Below are 6,701 nucleotides of genomic sequence, written 5' to 3'. Positions count from 1 at the left end.
ACTGGCGCCAAAGGGATAGCCAGTGGCCCCAATACAACGTGCGCTGCCGGGTTCCCGTTGCGCCAGGGGTAATACGCTCATGCGCAAGAGAGCCCGCGCATGAGACAAGGGTCACAACCGCGCATGAGACAAGGGTCACAACCGCGCATGAGACAAGGGTCGCAACCGGAACCCGGGAAGAGTCCAGGAGAAGCTCACAACTACGCTCTCCCCAAGAACGGGCGGCTCTAGGACGGCCTGGCGCCATACAGCTCCCTAGTTACCAAACGAGTCTTGCCCGAGCTGGAGAGCGATGTCCCAGCAAGCAGAGACAAAAGTATTTTCCAGTTTTTTATGGCACGAGCTAGACACGGCTTGGGTATCAGAGCGCTTTACATAGCACCAGTTGCATTACATGACACATTCATTATGTTAAGCACGGGGAGATAAGTGACTTGGCAAGACTCACAGGATGTACAGACTCGAACCCCGGTCCCCAGGGTCGAGTAGGGTGACCAACCGTCCGTAAATTTCACGGACAGTCCGTAATTTCGGCCGTCTGTCCGTTGTCCGTGAAGGAATCTTTAACGGACGCCATTTGTCCGTCATTTTAACAGGGCACCGGTTGCCTCACCCTAAAGCCGGCACAGCTTGCACCCACCTCTTTTCTCCACTCCGATGCTGCACCAAAGCTCCTCAGATACTCAGCAGCATTGGAGAGGCACAGCGGGATGGCTACCCTCACACCTCCAGCCCTTGATGACCTGTTAAGAGGTGCTTCGAAGGTGACTGAGAGGGAGGGGGCTACCGGTTCAGGAGCAGGGGGGCATCCATTCACATGCAAACAGCCCTGAATGTGTCATGTCTCTGCTATTTAGAGGGGGGCTCACACATTCCATTTCTACCCAGGGCCCCAAACATCCTAGACTCGGCCAGATTACACCCCTGATTACACCGAGGCAGCACCTGCTTCTCTTCACCGAGCTTAATTACTGTCACTAATTTGTAAGCAAACCTCGGTTCTTCAAACATGCATAATGTAATACAATAAAGAAATGGCACAATCGCACCCATACTGATTAACAAAGTATGGAGGACAATCAGTTCAATCAGTTCTCTCGGAGTATGTCCTGTAAATACTGTATATCACAGTGGGGGATGGCATTTTGAACAGAGAGCCTGTCTTCTCGTTGTCTTGTGTAGGAGGGGGCGAGAAGCCCAAGATGATACTAGAATACTGCATGCCCACCCCTGTGCCCACCCTGGTGGATCACGTTCCCTCTCCTGTGATGACTCCTGCTCCTGTCCCCCCATGTTGAGGCTCCAGTCCACCCCCGCCTGTGATGGCTCCTGTCCCCCCCTGTGGTGGATCCTGTCTCCGCCCTGGGTGGCTTCTGTCCCAGTCCTGGAACGGCCCCTGCAGCGAGGGTGAAGTTCTTGATGGACCTCTTCTCAAAAGGGCTCAGCTCAAAATTAATATGGAAGGGTGGGCGAGTAAGTAGGCGAAGGGATGTGTGAATGGCTGGATGAATTAGTGAAAGGGTGAATGGATGAATGAAAGATTGAATAAATGGATAATGAGAGAGGATAGATGGATTGATGAGTGAGGGGAAGGATAGAGAGAAAATGTAAATAGCTGGATGTATGGATGGAAGGGTAGCTGGATGATTGATGAGGGGAAAGATGGATGAGGGGAAGGATGATGGATGGAGGGGATGGATGGATGGATGAGGAGAAGGATAAATGGATGAGGGGAAGGATGATGGATGAGGGGAAGGATGGATGGATGATGAGGGGAAAGGATGGATGGGTGATGAGGGGAAGGATGGATGGATGATGAGGGGAAGGACAGATGGATGGATGGATGGATGATGAGGGAAAAGGATGGATGGATGAAGAGGGGAAGGATGGATGGATGATGAGGGAAAAGGATGGATGGATGATGAGGGGATGGATGGATGGATGATGAGGGGATGGATGGATGGATGATGAGGGGATGGATGGATAATGAGGGGAAGGACAGATGGATGGATGGATGGATGGATGATGGGTGGGTGAAAGGATGGATGGAGAGTGGGTGAAAGGATGGATGGATAAATGGGTGGGTGAAAGGATGGATGGATGGATGATGAGTGGGTGGGTGAAAGGATGGATGGATGCTGAGTGGGTGGGTGAAAGGATGGATGGATGAGTGGGTGGGTGGGTGGATGGTGGGTGGGTGAAAGTATGGATCAGTGGATTGGATGGTGGGTGGGTGAAAGGATGGATGAGTGGGTGGGTGGATGGTGGGTGGGTGGATGATGGGGGGTAGGTGGATGAGTGAAATGATGGATGGATTGATGGATTGATAAGTGCAATGGTGAATGAATGGACATATGAGTGAAAGGGTGGGTGTAAGGATGGATGAGTGAGTGAAAGGGAGGGTAGATGGACAAAAGGATGAATAGATGTGTGAAGGAGTGAAATGATAGATGGATGAGTGATAGGGGCAATGGATGGATTCATGAGTGGATGAGTAGATGGATGGATGGGTGGGTGGATGGATGGATGGATGGAAGGAAGGCTAAGTGAAAGGGTCGATGGAGAGAGAAAGGGAGGATGGATGGATGACTAAAAGAGTGGATGGGTGGAAGGATTAGTAAGTGAAAGGATGGCTGGATTGGTGAAAGGGTAAATGGCTGAATGGATGAGTGAATGGATGGATGGGATGAAGAGTCGATGGATAAGTGTACAGATGGATAGGGTGAAAGGGTGGATGGATAATGGAGGATGAGTGAAAGGATGGATGAGGGGATGGATGAAGGGATGGATGAGTGAAATGATAGATGGAAGGATACATGATGGATAGGTTTGCAAATGGTTGAATATGTTTGGAAATGGCTGGGCTTACTTATATAATAGGGTCGAGGTCGCCCGCCCCAGCCGTTAGGCCACCTCCTCTCACCATGAGACTCGCACTCACTGCACCCGAGACAAGCAGGAGATTCACCCCTTGAGGGCATCAGGTTGAAGCACCCCCGGGCTGTGTCACACCCGGGCGCCCCACCCCCCCGCCCCGCAAGGCTCGAACACTTGTGGCTCATGCCGGAGGGCTGCTGACCGGACCATGGCTGGCGCGTCAGACACATGGCTGCAAATGGGCAATATTATTTGTCCATATAGTTATTCACTGTGGCCACACTGCAGCGCCGCAAGAACGCGGTACACAACGGAAATAAATGTACTTCATGCAGAGCATTGAATACGGGGGTACATATTCTCGGTTTTTCTCTAAAAGTGTCCCCCGGGGACATGAAACGTGTCAGCAGCTAACACTCTATTGCAGCGGGCAAGTCTTACATTCTAGACAATACTGTGCGCACAAGCCTCGGTCAGCATCTTGAATGTGAATACTGACAGAGTCCTTGCGAACACATGTTATTGCCAACAATCAACTTCGTGTTCGTCGGAAGATCCTCACAGGCAGGGCTTTAAGTGGGCCGGGTCTGTCCGGGTCACAGGCCATCGATGGCTTGCTGGGGACTAACGGGCTGAGGGATTCACCTGTCCGCTCACTTTGCGCATTCCGTGGTTAACTTTATACATGGAATTGAATTCTGACACCTGGGTGTTTTGAAACAGGGCCGCTAAACAGGCGTCATATTATGCAAGTAATGTAGACATTCACATTGAAGACAAGATACGCAATTCTCGTTGTTTGATAGTGTTTTGCTCACAAACAGCATGCCCCACCCTGGGATGCTTTCCAGCGGCAGACAGACGAGCCTTATCCGCGAAACGCAAAGAGGAGAGCAGGTCGCTAAAGAGAATCAGCCATAATGACGCGTTGTAAGACTGTGTTTGGACGAATGTTGTCTCAGTCACAGGAGAGGCCTTGCAACATACGTTAGGCTGCTGAGATCCGAGCTCTAGATACTAGACAGGCGCTTTAACCAACTGAGCCACAGCGCCTGCGCCTAACGCGGAATACTTTTACATTAGCATATAGAGAAAGGCAGAGAACATCTCGAATATTGGCACCGCATAATAATTTCAATTCGAACTCACACTTCTGGAGCCCATACCTTATTTCGTGCACTGTTGCAAGGCAGGAGACCTTAAACAAAAAGCAAATGTATATTTATATTTCACCCCGTGTCGTCCGAGCGATTATAGGATACCGGACGAGACTATCGGGCCCTGACCCGTGTTTGGAAGTCTTGGCCACTGTAGAACTGAAGCTACCACCGGAAGCTGGTCGGTTTTTACACCCCTCCTGGTTCAATCATCAACGCCCAATTAATTACAAGAATGAAGTTTCTGCCTTTCTAATTAATGATAGTAATTCCCGTCGCACCGGGAATTGAACCCGTGACGACCTTGACACTATTAACAAGATGCTCAAACCGACTGAGCTAACCGGCCAGCACACGGCTGACTATGAAAGAGTTTCTATTAGCACTGAGGTCCAGCGCAAAGAGCCCAATTGTCAAAAGAAATAAAATACAGGACGGAAACACAGCAAACCTCCGAGCACAGAAGGAGGTGATCACAGGGTATCCGAGATGATGAGTGTGGGAGACCACCAGGACGAGCGCGCAAGGGGTAGGCCGAAACCAGTTCGCAACACAAAATGTGCATTAGAGAAAACACCAAAAAGGCGCAACGATACCCGTAAGTGGCGCAGGAATGATGAAACAACAAGTGCCCCTCAGGGGAGGGGCCATGGCTATGACCGCCATCTTGTGAATACAGCACAAGGCCTGAGGATTCAAAGCAACCTGAGGATATGCTGCAAGGCCCGGGCACCGCCAGGCTCAGCGGAAGCGGACATGAGCAGGATGCTCAGAAACATACTCGCCTTGACAACGAAATGCCCCCGATGCAGGTGCCCACCAATAGCTATAGCCACAATTCAGATGAAAAGGAGAAGCGGCTCCGAGCGAGGGTCGCGGCCCGCACGGGGGCTGGGAATTACTGTGAGACAACAAAAAGGGTCTTGGCTCCTAAACTCAGCAAGGCTGAGCCAATATAAACTGAAGAAACAATACACTTGCCAGTACTGAGAAGTTTATTTTTCAAATGTAGATTATGAACATAGTATGCATGAATATAACATGGACACTTGCTTTATGAATTGCCACTTTTGATTTTAATTTTGTTATTAAAGGTTATTTAAGTTTTCAACCAATTTTTTAGTTTTTGTGCATGGGAATACAAAGAAAAAGTTCTATATACATTTATATACAAACATGAAATATACAAACATGAAAAAAAAAATAGGTATGTACAATAGATCAAACACACTCAAAAAACACACTCTTGGCCATCCATTCATACTACTCGTCATACATACAGGTCCCGGTGTCAAAGCCTATGTACATGAAGCCAGAAGTATCTCCAATTTTTTAGTCGTTTTTTGGGGGGTTGTTTGTCATCAGCTCTCTCACCATCTTGAGTCTAACCACCTGCTAGGAGATTCCCAGACTGGTTTCCGCCCCGGCCATGGAACAGACACTGCCTTGCTGGCAGTAGTGGAGGAGGCAAGGAGCACTCTAGATACAGGAGGGTCAGTGGCAGTGATCCTCCTGGACTTGAGTGCTGCCTTTGACACCGTGAGTCATCAGGTGCTCCTCCAACGTCTGTCAGAGGTAGGTGTCTCAGGGACGGCCCTGAAATGGTTGGGATCTTTTCTCTCTGACCGTTTCTACCAAGTCTGGGAAGGGTCAGAGCAATCTGCCCTAATCCCTCTTCAATGTGGAGTCCCGCAGGGCTCATCACTGAGCCCTACCCTATTTAATATATATATGACTCCACTTGAAAGAGTGGTCGCCCCTTCGGGGGTGAAGATCATCAGTTACGCTGATGATACTCAGCTGGTGGTGGGCCTCACTCAGCTGACGGAACAACCTGAGGTGTTACACGACTGCCTTGCCAATGTTTATCGTTGGATGTCTATCTCCGCTTTAAAGCTTAATGGAGGTAAAACCGAGCTGATGCTCCTGGGCAATTCCAGCCCCTCCATTATTGCGAGCTGCTGGCCCCGGTCTCTTGGTGACCCACCATCCCCCAAGAAGGAGATCAAGTCCTTGGGAGTATGGTTGGAGGAAGATCTGTCCTTCAGGACCCACGCCAGGAAAACCGCAGGGGTTTGCTTTGGTTTACTGAGATCAGCTCGAAAGGTGCTACCTTTGCTTCCTGATCCAGCAAGGAAGCTGTTGATACGTGGCCTGATTCTATCGAGGCTCGATTATGGGAACGCGCTGTTTCTCGGTGCTCCCGAAACGACCTTCAAAACCCTCCAACAGGTGCAAAACGCAGCTGCAAGAGTCCTTATGGATGTTCCCAGAAGGCAGTCTGCTGCTCCGGCCCTTAAAGCGCTCCACTGGCTCCCCGTGAAGGAGCGGGTGAAATTTAAAGCGCTATGTACAGCCCACAAAATTTTACATGGCAAAGGCCCCCCCATCCTTGCTAACATGGCCCGTCCTTACAAACCCCCACGTCTGCTGCGCTCGGACCAAAAACACCTTTTGCAGTTAGCGAGAGTAAGGAGAGCTCGTTCTGGGGGCAGGCATTTCTCTGTACAAGTGGCCTCTCTTTGGAACTCTCTGCCCCTCAAGATTCGCTCAGAGCCCAAGATCCTACCATTCAGGAAACTTCTTAAGACCCACTTGTTTCCATAGTAGTGATTAGCTTAGTCTCTCCTTCTGGTCTGTTGCGCCGGGATGCCCCCGGGTAAGCTG

This window comes from Lissotriton vulgaris, chromosome 3_1 (genome assembly GCF_964263255.1).
Source record: "Lissotriton vulgaris chromosome 3_1, aLisVul1.2, whole genome shotgun sequence".
Classification (NCBI taxonomy): Eukaryota; Metazoa; Chordata; class Amphibia; order Caudata; family Salamandridae; genus Lissotriton; species Lissotriton vulgaris.
This window is presented reverse-complemented; position numbering follows the sequence as displayed.